This window comes from Neovison vison, chromosome 2 (assembly GCF_020171115.1).
Source record: "Neovison vison isolate M4711 chromosome 2, ASM_NN_V1, whole genome shotgun sequence".
NCBI classification, from domain to species: Eukaryota; Metazoa; Chordata; class Mammalia; order Carnivora; family Mustelidae; genus Neogale; species Neogale vison.
The window spans coordinates 9432354-9444200 of NC_058092.1; the positions used below are offsets into that span (position 1 = coordinate 9432354).

Consider the following 11847-nt stretch of genomic DNA (forward strand, 5'->3'; position numbering starts at 1 on the left):
AACATGGCCCAGCAGACTTCTTACTTTTATTAGATAGATGCTCCCTTCCCATTCCTCTCAATCTCAGAAAGTCAAGACCAAGCTCTAGAGGGTCTTTTGCACTAAGCAAATCCTGCTGATTTCACCTCCAGGGCGTGCGCAAAGCCGTCCCGGCAGCTGCCCAAGTGCAAGCCAAGATCCCCCATCCAGAGCTCAAAGATTCCTGGCTTGTGTCTCTGCTTCTGTTTACTCCGCCGTGGAACATAGTCCAGCAGCGGTGAGGGGAGGCGACCAGGAAAACATGCATCAGGTCATCTCACACCCCTACTTACAAACTTCCAGTGATCCCCTAGCCAGCCTCTGCCCTCGTGGTTATGTTCCGCCTTCCTAGCCTCTCCCTGTGCTTCCCAGTAGTTCAAGGTGAGACCATTGTGCCTTGCAGGGGACCCTGGACTGCTGCTAACTCTGACCCCCCCACCCCCCAGAGTGCCCTCTGGTGGCTGGAGAGACAGGACCGAGGGACCCTCCGGACAGAGACCAGGGAGGAGGTAGGTGAGCAAGGACCTGGCACTTAAGGTTTGGAAAAGATTTTGGAAGAACAAAGGCTTAGAAGACCCAGAGTGTTAGTGGGAGACAGGAGTGTCAAACAGTCTTGGCTGGGATGGTGCCTACTCACTGGGTTTTGGAAATGGGGCTGGAACAGGAGAGCAGGTGGCATCAGGATGGGTGGAAGGCTCGCCTCTGGGGCTTCTCATCAGGCTAGTCCCAGGTCTGTGCAGGAGAGAGCACTAGGCTGTGTCCGGGTCAGCTCTCAAGGAACTTCCTGGGAACGTGGGCTCTGAGTCACGTCCCTCCCTCTAGAATGGCTCTCCCACCGGCAGAGACCCAGCAGAGGTCTCTGTGGAAATGCCAGCTATATGCGGACATGGACCTTGGCTTTCCACTTGGAAGATCGGGGGCAGCCTTTATTTTTCAAGGTCCCTGTGACTTTTGCTGACTTGATTGTCTGGTGGTGCCTCTTCCAAGCACAGGCCATTGTAAGGAAAAAAAAAAAAAACAAAACTGCACAGGTGACCAGTCCAGGTGCCTGGCCCTGTGGGTCTGGGGTGTGGGGGGAACCAGGGCATGGAACCCAGCTCCTCGGGTCCCACCACCACGAGGCTCTAGAGAGACCTACCCCTGACCCCCAGGCCCCACGTCATCTGCCTGCTTGCCTCGCACTCTGTATTTCCCCCACACTCCACTTAGACAAGGCACTGTAAGGCACTGTGTGTTCCTGACCTCACGATTCATATGACAATTATTCTGGGAAATTATGCCCAAAACAAGACAGAAAAGAGAAGTAAAAGGGATAGCATCTTACAATGGAAGAGATGAAAGCAAATATTTGCACTTAGGAGCCATTTAGCTGTCTAAACTAAGCCAAGTGAGAAGCGGCAGCGAGAGGGTGACCTGGTGCGGGGACGGACCCCTCCCTGTCAGGTCGCACTGACTGTGCTGGGAGGGCGTGGCCAGGACTAACCCACAATACAAGGAGAAAAGAACCATCGCGAAACTCCATCACGAAACCACTGCTTTCCTTTTGGGGAAACTTTGTCCCTAGATCAGCCGTTCTCAAAGTTTGAGTCTCAAGACACTTTTAGATCCTTAAAATAGATCAAAGATCCCAAAGAGCTTTTGTTTAGGGGGATTATGTCTATTAATATGGACCGTATTAATCAAAATGGAAAAATGTTAAGAACGTGTTTATTGATGCCATTACATACACAGTACCCAACCTGTCACCCATGAAATATAAATGCCACATTTTTATCAAAAGCAGTCATGTCTTCCAAAATTCACCAAAAAAATTTACTGTGAAGCATGGCATTTTGAAAAAATGGCAGCTGTATTGGGATATAATTTACACACCACACAATTCACCCATTGAAAGGATGGAAGTCCATCGCTATGGTGTCCGCATTTGTCTACCTCTGAGTCTCTCTGCAGCGGCTTGATTGGTCTGTGCTGGGACCAGTTTGCTCCCCTCCAGCTTGACTCTCCACACATCCTTCCCGGTGAGCGTGAAAGCATTCATCAGACCATGGAAACCTTTCCACGGAGCCTCTCTTTGTTCCCAGTCCCACGTGGTCTGCCGATGCCCCCTGCCCGGACTCAGCGTCTTTGTTTCTCTTTTCCAGTTGGCCACCACCTTGACTATATCTGCAGTCTGCCTAGTGACCCAGCATGATCCCTTCCACCGACAAACATTCTTTGCTTGACCAACACTTAGCCAGGCTCCAGAACCTTCTCCTTGGCCCATCTGTGCACTTCCTTGTAAAATCCTGTTTTAGCAAGACTCCTGCTACGTTGGTTCAGCAAGAATCCCCCACCCCACCTGATACCTGATCACCCCCCACCCCGGGGCTGCCTCCTGCAGGAATCCTGTTAGGTTGGTCCCCACGTCCCATGCCCTGCGTCCCCCACTCCTTGGCTGTTAATCTCCCTTTGTCCCTGTTGTATGAGGAGTAGAGTCCTGTTCTGTCTTACTGCAACAGTCCTGAATAAAATCTGCCTTCCCTCTAACCCTTGTCCGTCTCTGGTTTTCTTGGACACAACTCCCACAGCTCGTCCTGTGACAGAAAGCGCAGGAACAGTGCTGTCCCATAACCCAAGTGAGACACCACCCCCTCCTTACACGACCCCCTCCTTTGTAGTTTTCTGTCTCAGCCTCTGTGTTCTTTTCCGAGAACCAGTTACCACCTGCCACTTTACAACAGTGGTCTTGTGGCAGCCTGTGAGCAGGACACTGTCTGTCTCAGGGGGCACTGCGTCACCATGGGAGAAGTCACTCAGGAACAAGTGTTTGTTGAGTGATTCAAGGAGAATTAGAAAGAGAATTAGCCAGAAGGAGACTGGGGTCTGCAGTCCCCAGGTGAGGAAGATGAAGGTCTCTGTGGGAAGCTGCGTCCATTGGAGGGGACCCTGTGTAGGTACATAGACCTGCCTAGAAGCAATCATGCCTCCAGGATGCAGTGGGTCCCAGGGCAGAGACAAGCAAAAAGTCCCCATCTTCCTGGACAGCCAGTGCCACTGAGGAGTCCAACAGAAGGACCTCGGAGAATAAGAGACCACTGGGCAAAAGCCGTCATTTGGAGATGATATCAAATGTTGAACTTGAGACCATGAGGGCCGGCACTCATCTCCCTCCTCACAGGACATTGGCTGAGCCCGGCCTGACGTCTGGATGCAAGAATCCCAGGAGAGCAAGGGAGGCAGGAAACCTGCTCAGGGGAAGGAAAAGAGCCATAGGGACCTTTCTCCTTCCCAAGTGCCTTGGGCCTGGGTTTGGGGATATCATACCCTCTTGGGGTCTAGGGTGCCTTGAAGGCTACCACAGTGATCCTCCAGGCGCGTCCTCTGGGGAAGACGGACACAGGATGGGAGAGGAGCCAGGGCCCACCCCTGTACCCCCAAGTAGGTGGAGAGAAAAAGGTTTCCCACAGCTCAGATCCCCTGCAGTGGGTCCTGGCCTCACCCCACCCCTCTGGGATCCCCACAGAGCTCCCTTCCCAGCCCAAGAACAAACTCCTCTTGGACTCCCTGGTCCACCCCCCAACTCATGATCCATGATCTGTGGGGTCCTGTGAGTTTCCACCCCAAAGGACACAGAAACCAGGTTTGGACGGAGAAAGCACGCTGACACTGGTAGGAATGTTTCCCTCCCGCTCTTCTAAGGACTTGCTGATCTGCGCCCTTTCTCTTAATGGAGTCAATGTGCAGGGAGGAGGGGTGTGGTGCCGTGTTTGGATAAAAGGCATGTAAATCCAGACCTGCTCCCTCCATTTTCCCGCAGGGTGACCTTGGACCAGTCAAGGGCGCCCCTCTCTCCCGGGCCACTGTTGGTCTCCAGCTCACATTCCCATCTCCCAGAGATGCATAACTGTGGAAAGTATGTGAAGAAAGGGATGAAGACGTCCAGGAGAAGGGACGTGGCAAGAAACTTCACATTAACCGAATTCTTGGGGGATATTTCATGACATTGGAAGCAGGAAAGAAGGTGGGGGCTGAGCCAAAGTCAGGAGTGTAACAATCACCAAAGCTTGGAGAAGATGTTTGCTCCCTGTCCCCAGTGAAGCCATGAGGAGGGGATCACTGGTCAGACACTCTTGATACATTTTTTTACAAGGAAATAAAGCTCTCTAATGTTCAATGTTTTAAATGACACTGTACTAAATAAATATTCATTTTACTGGTTTTTTTTTCATTTTTTTACATTTACATTTTTTACATTTACAACCACAATAGGAGAGTTCTTAAAAATGTTTGAAGGTCAAGGGATAATCATAATTTTCCCCATTGGTTATTAGGATGGCTTTGTACTTTCAGCACACGCTCATTTTTACCATCTTGTGCTGCTGTGACTGGGCACCTGCATTTAATTTACTGTTCAGCTGATGAGTGTTTTGTCTGCCTCGATGGAAAGTAAGGTCTGCACATAGGAGATAACGTTGAGCGCTGGACTGGGTCGTGTTTGCTGGCTGTTTCCCTGTCACCCAGAATAGCAGTTGGGGTGCCCTTGACATCCAAGAAAAACTTTTTTCTTTCATTGAGGAACAATTGACCAATACGATTGTATATACTTAAAATGCACAATGTGGGGGCACCTGGGTGGCTCAGTGGGTTAAAGCCTCTGCCTTCAGCTCAGGTCATGATCCCGGGGTCCTGGGATTGAGCCCTGCATCTGGCTTTCTGCTCCGCAGGGAACCTGCTCCCCTTCCTCTCTCTGCCTGCCACTCTGCCTACTTGTGATCTCTGTCTGTAAAATAAATAAAATATTTTTTAAAAAATGCACAATGTGATGATTGATACAGGAAATATGTGCAGCGATGACCAAGATCTAGTCATGAACACATCCGTTCCCTCACCCAGTTAACTCTGCGTGTGTAAGAAATGCTGAAGACCAAAAAAAAAAAAAAAAAAAAAAAAAAAAATTAAAAAAAAAAAAATGGGACGCCTGGGTGGCGCAGTTGGTTAAACGACTGCCTCCGGCTCAGGGCGTGATCCTGGAGTCCCGGGATCGAGTCCCACATCAGGCTCCCAGCTCCATGGGGAGTCTGCTTCTCCCTCTGACCTTCTCCTCGCTCATGCTCTCTCTCACTGTCTCTCTCTCTCAAATAAATAAAATAAAATCTTAAAAAAAAAAAATTTAAAAAAGAAATGCTGAAGACCTACTCCCAGCGGGGCACCTGGGGGGCTTAGTCGGTTAAGTGTCTGCCTTCAACTCAGGTCATGATCCCAGGGTCCTGGGATTGAGGCTCACATCGGGCTCCCTGCTCAGCGGGGAGCCTGCTTCTCCCTCTCTCTCTGCCTGCCGCTCCCCCCCTGCTTATGCCCTCTCTGTCTCTGTCAAATAAATAAATAAAATCTAAAAGAAAAAAGAAGACCTACTCCCAGGAACTTTCAAATATACAACCCTGTCTTCGTAACTGTGATCGCCATGCTGCACATTAGCTCCTCAAAGAGATGTGAACACCCCATACTCACGGCAGCTTTAATCACAAGAGCTAAGATTTGGAAACAACCTGATGTCCTCTGATGGATGAATGGATAAAGGGAAAAAAAAAAAAAAGGAGGAGGGGGAGATAGGTCCACAAAGGAATATCATGCAGTCATCACCAAGAAGGAAGTCCTGCCGTTTGGGACAGTATGGATGAACCTGGAGGGCATTATACTCCGTGAACTATAGCCAGACAGAAAAAGACAGATACTATATGGTATCACATATATGGGCAATCAAAAAAAAAAAAAAAGCCAATTTTGCAGAAACAGAGAATAGAATGGTGGTTGCCAAGAGTTGGGAGGAAGGGGAAATGGATGATGTAGCTCAAAGGGTACACATTTTCAGTTAGAAGAAGGAGTAGATATTTTTAATGAATCAAGGAGAGTGGAGTGAGGGGGTGGTATAGGGTATTGGGTCCTGGAGGGGGGCATCCCGTCTGCCAAGACTTTGCAGCGTGTGTGTCCACAGAACCCCCTTCCCCCAGGGTCCTGCAGGTCTCAGCCCGAGACACTGGAGGATCTTCCCCACTTGGGGGGGGTCTAGTGCCTCCCAACCACTGAGGCTCCCTGGGCTCCAACTTGGTTCTCTCTCACCCCAGCCAGCTGGGCCTTGGTTTTACTAGCCTCTACCATGGCCTGCCTTCGGCTTGCAGACAATGTGGGGTCACTTGGCTGACACGGACATGGTGCCAGGCCCCTTGGTGTCTCATTTTCTCCTGGAAAGCCAAATTGTCCGAGTCCCAAGAGACCATGATGAGCAGGGAGACCCAACAGTCCATTTTGGGCCAGATGTCAAGGCCAGGCTCCCCCACAACCAGCCCCTCAGCTTTGCATCCAGAATGAACGCTTGTCGTTCTCTCTCTCTGACTCTCCCCTGGCCCGATTCTGTGCCGTTGGAGCGGGGACCGCCTTGGGAACCTCACTAGTGGATACAAACAAAGCCAGGCCTTTGGGAACTCTCAGCCCCCAAATCCAGGCCTGGAGTCGTCCGGTGGTCTCAGCCCTGAAAGGACACAGTCCTTTGAGACCAGAGGACCTGTTCTCCTGCTCAGCAGACCCTGCCCTCCTCTCTCTCATTCTGGGCTCTGCACCAGCTCCTCCAACCTTTTCCTTCTCTTGTTTCTCTTCCTTCCCTCAGTTCCTCTGGCCGGGCCCCACCTGGAGGGAGCCTGCGGGCATCCTCCCCACCCCGTGCTTCTACAAGCTCGCCCCGCGGGCTTGGCTGTGTGCACGCAGGGTGATTTGCCATCAAATCTTAATGGTGAGGAAGAAAGAGAACAGCTCCTGGTTTAGGGTAACTTTATTTTATTTTGTTTTATTTATTTGACAGACAAATCACAAGCAGGCAGAGAGGCAGGTAGAAAGAGAGGAGGAAGCAGACTCTCCGCTGAGCAGAGAGCCCGATGCAAGGCTTGATCCCAGGACCCTGAGACCATGACCTGAGCTGAAGGCAGAGGCTTTAATCCACTGAGCCACTCAGGTGCCCTTGGTTTAGGGTAACTTATTAGTGGAACTGAGAGGGCACGCAGGGTCAAAGAGATTTGGGCTTCGAAAAAGGCACAGGAGGCAAGACGCTTCAGGGTAAGAACAGATCTGCTTTGGGAGAGAAGGAACATTTACTGGATCACAGGAGAACTTAGTCAGCTGGAGGACTGGGCCACGAGAACCACAAAGGGAACAGCCGCTGCATCGGGCCTAGGTCCCAGAGCCTTCCGTCAGCCTGGCACCTCTAGGAAGACCAGAACAGTCAGGGTCCTCCGGTGTAACCCCAAAGGGGCCACTTTCCGGATTTTTCTGGGCGCTTTTTCTGTCTGCGCTGCTTCGGATCTGTGCCCTGTGGCTGGTCGCATGTTCCAAGATAGCCCAGTAGGACTTGAGAATTTCCTGATTTCTGCTGATGCCATCGGAAGGGCCCCCATTCTCCACATTTAAAAAATATATATCTTATTTATTTATTTGAGAGAGAGAGGGGGAGAGAGAGAGAGAGAATGGACAGTGGGGACGGGGAGAGGGAGAGAGAGAAACAAACTCCCCGAGGAGCCGAAGTCCAGATTGGAGCTCAATCCCTGGACCTGGAGATCATGACCTGAGCTGAAAGCAGCCGCTTCACTGACTGAGCCACCCAGGCGTCCTTGGTCCCATCCTAAAAACATCCCATAGGATATATTTTTTAAGGATTTTGTTTATTTATTTGACAGAGAGAGACACAGCGAGGGGGGGGGGAGGGGGAAGCAGGCTTCCCGCAGAGCAGGGAGCCGGATGCGGGGCTCGATCCCAGGACCCTGGATTACAACCCAAACCAAAGGCCGATGCCCAACAACTGAGCCACCCAGGCACCCCCCTGTATGATATTTTTGAAGAGCAAAGCCTTTGTTCTGACCTTGAACTCTTTCTTCCCTGGAACTCCTTCCCAAAATAGCAATGCTGATATAGAAGTTGCAAATGTACATTCCAGTATTTTCCATCTCTGCTCCCAAATCCTATATAATACTGCTCTGTGGCTTTTACAGTTTCTCATTCAAGGGAGGGGGTGCCTGGGTGGCTTAGCCCGTGAAGCATGTGCCTTCGGCTCAGGTCATGATCTCAGGGTCCTGGGATCAAGTCCTGAGTCAGTCTCTCCGCTCCGTGGGGAGTCTTCTTGTCTCTCACCCTCTGCCTGTCCCCTAAAATAAGTAAATATTTTAAATAAAATAAAAATGTTCAAGTGAAAACGAATACCACACGCTTTAACGGTGTCTCCTTCACCTTCCCCAGCCGGGTTAACGGTGGGAACTGAGGCTGCCTTAGGGCCACACGGCCATGCCTGCTGTTTTAGGGCCTTGAGTGATGGTCGAACCCCCCCCCCCAAAAAGGTGGGAGTCAGCTCTCGGGCGTCTCAGCACCCACTTCCTAGGGACCCTGGAATCCGGCAAAGTGGTGGGCGGAGCCGTGCGGACTGGCGGCTGCACGTGCCTCCCCTCGGTGCTCGCGGGACACTCCGTCCCCGGCCAGCAGGGGCCGAGCCACGGCGCTCTGCCACGGAGCCCAGAGTGGAGCTGGGGTAAGCTGGGGCTCTCCCACCAGTGCCGGAGAAGTGACTCTGGCCCCAAGCTGGCTGCTCCGGGGGATGGGGGAAGAAGACGGGCGTGCTCGGATTCGGGATGAGCGCCCAGCCCCCACCCAGACTCCTGGAACCGGTGGGAAAGCGCCTGCTGAAGGACAAGGCCTTGGCCGTCGTCGCTCTGGAGTACCCTCCCTCAGCTCATGGAGGCTGCTGCTCGTGGTGGCCTTGGCTGGGAGCTGCAACAGGACCCTGACAGTGACCATGTGTGCCTGGCCCTCGGCCCGCCTCCCTCTGAGGGCCCTGGTGCAGACGCCTCAGCAGGGCAGCTGCCCAGCCATGCTCAGTGGGCTTGATGTCTTCCTTGCCCAGAAAGATCCCCCCCAGGTGAGGCTCAGCCACATAGTCCAATAGGGTCCTGGGTATCCTGGAAAAGGCAGCTGGGGGTACAGAAAGCAGATGGTCAAGGGGTGGGTGAGAGGCTTTTGATGATGCCAGTGAAGGTGCTCAGAGGCCTTGGCCATCGCTGAGCTCGCGGTGGGAGACGGCTTCTGGGGGTGCATGGCTGCTTCTGATGCAGAAGCCCCTGAGAGAACACAGACCCCTACCTCTTCCCCAGGATACCTCCAGTTTCCAGAAGTAGAGCCAAGGGATGATGGAAGGGAAAAGGAGGTAGAGAAAAGTGAGGCAGGGAGGGAAGAGAGTAAGGGAGCAGCTAATGTCTTCTCACGGGTGGGAAGTCCAACAATCGCCTACATTGAGACTCTGGTCTCATTCCACATGGATCTTAAAGCATCTCCGCCAAGCTCCCCTTTTCCCCATGGCAGATGGAAACTGTAGGGGCTGGATTTACAGAATACTGGCCAGACTTCTGGAGTGTGTGGTCTGGAGCCAGGGCCCATGGGTGCCCACCGATGGGACCAGTGACCGAGGATGGATAAGGACAAGGCAGCCCTTGGTTCCATCGGTGGTGTTCAGAGACCTCTGCCTCGGGGACAGGACCCAGGATGAATGTCTCACCTACCTCTTTAGGTGGGGTGGCACAGAGAAGTTCCCTCCACCTGTGCTGGAAGATGCTAAAGACTTTTACAGTGTCCATCCAAAAGATCGAGAAGGTCCTGAACATGGGGCAGGTGGACAGCATCCTGAAGTTGGACAAGAACTGCACTTGGACACTGTCCGTCCTGGGGATGTTTGCACCTTACCTGGGCCAGACGAGTAACGTGCAGAGACTCCGGCGCTCCCATGTCCACGTGACCCCCTCCAAGGAGGAGAAGCAGCGAGTCACCTGATTCATTTCTCCGTTCCCCTGGCCGCGCCGTTTACAGAAGCTCTCTATGGAATGTCCCTCCTTCCTCGAGGGCCGCCTGGACCAGATGCTCAGGTGAGACTTGGTCCCCCCTCCCGGGTGGTGTCACAGTGAATGGGAGACTGGGATGTCAGGCGCACTGTCTCATGGGCTGCTTTCTCCTGGGTGTGCTGTCACACAACCACCACGTCAAGGTTCGGGGCGATGGAAAGAGACACCTTGCCAGGAGGCGACACACTGGGGGGTCAGGTAGAGTGAGGCTGGGTTTGTGAATTCTTCCTTAGGAAGAGATGTCCAAGTTAAGAGGACTTAGGGAAATAAGAAAGGGGAGAGGGAATCCACAGCAGATCTAAGCTTCTCCAAAGAGGAGCTCTGCCCTCAGCAGCTCCGTGAACATGCATGAGTCTGTCTCGATCCCCTGTCTGTAAAAAATTTTGTGCTCCAGGTCTGGGAATGCATATGGGGAGTGCATGATTCTGGAGGTAAGGGAGTGGGAGCAGAAAGAATCATGAACAATGGTAGAAAGTGTGCTGATGTTACGGGGCTCTAAGTGAGCCCCTGCACACTGGCACTCCCCGCTGGTGCTGGGGGATCTTGCCCAGGTTTGTTCTTTGTCTCCCAGTAGCCTCACCTGGCCCAGAGATGCAGGTGCCTAAGGCCTGAGCAATGACCCAAAGGAAGCCTGGACTGACAGCATTTCTGGTCTTATGTCCCAGTATTAAGATTTAGTGATGCCTACCCTTGATTGAGACCCTGTGTCAGACTGATCCTATTCTAGCGCATTCTGTTACCTTCATTCATTTCCAAAAGTTGGAGTATGTTGTACTCTGCCTGACAGGTGAGGAAAAGGAGCTATAAAGATTTTGTGAACCTGACCCAGTCCCACAAGGGCAGGTGGAAGGCCCCAGTCTAAAATGAGTCTGGGATCCTGGGTACAGACCTTCATCAGATGGTCATTGCTATATTGGACTTGGGCAAGTCATTTGTCTTCCCTTTAAGGCCACCTCCACCCCAGCTCCCTCAGGCCTAACTGCTTGGTTTCCCCCAAGTGCCTGAAGACCCCTTTGGATCTTCATAATGAAGATCTCTCCATAACGAATCATCAGCTCACAGAATCGGACTTGGCCACCTCTCCCAGTGCCCGAACATCAGCCAGAGGAAGGACCTGGATCTCAGTGACATCAGCCTGATCTGTTTCAGCCTTGAGCCCCTCTAGGTTCTGCTAGAGAAGGTGGCAGCCCCCCTCCAGGACCTGGACTTCGATCTGTGTGGACTCACAAAAGCCCACCTTGAGGCCATCCTGCCCACCCTGAGCTGCTGTTACCAGCTCTGGACCTTCAGTGTCTATGGGAACCTCCTCTCCATGGCCATCATGGGGAGGCTGTGGGGTCACACCACCCGGCTGTGCCATCTGCACCTGGAGCTGTCTCTCCTGTCCATCTGGACAGTGATAGCCCTCAGGGAGCTTTCCATTTAGGGAGATCTGCCCAGGTTCGGGCTGAGCTGACAGAGACCCTGAGGGACGTAGGATTGGCCCAGGACCATCTGGCTTAGCACCTGCCCCGTCCTCGCTATGGCGGCAAGATGCTCTATGATTCAGAGCCCATTATATGCCCCTGTTATATGCCTGCCTAGTTGGGTGCATCTCTCAACAACTGTGTTCTGGGCATCTGGAGACTGAAATCTAGGACATGGGAACATCGCGCAAAAGGGGAACACAGACCCACAGTTTCAGATGTCTGTTCAGTGTGAACGGGAGAGGGGAGATGACCCAGAGGGAGGGCAGGATCACAGATAGAAGCCTTGACTCAGGGACTTGCTGGGGCCTTCAGGGACATGTCCTATAGTCAGAAATATGAATCTGAATTTCTGCAGGGGGATTTGAGCTTGAGAGTCACATGTGCGAGTTATCCCTGTGTGGACCCTTGTAAAGAAAGGGTAGGAAATAAAGAAACCCAGTGTAAGCTCTCTGGTGCTC

The 11847-nt window shown here is 52.4% G+C and overlaps 1 pseudogene; it reads left to right on the plus strand.

Annotated features, from left to right (window-relative positions):
- Positions 1 to 8660: 8660 nt before the first annotated feature.
- On the plus strand, positions 8661 to 11346 carry LOC122899073 (annotated as a pseudogene).
- The last annotated feature ends 501 nt before the right edge of the window (positions 11347 to 11847 follow it).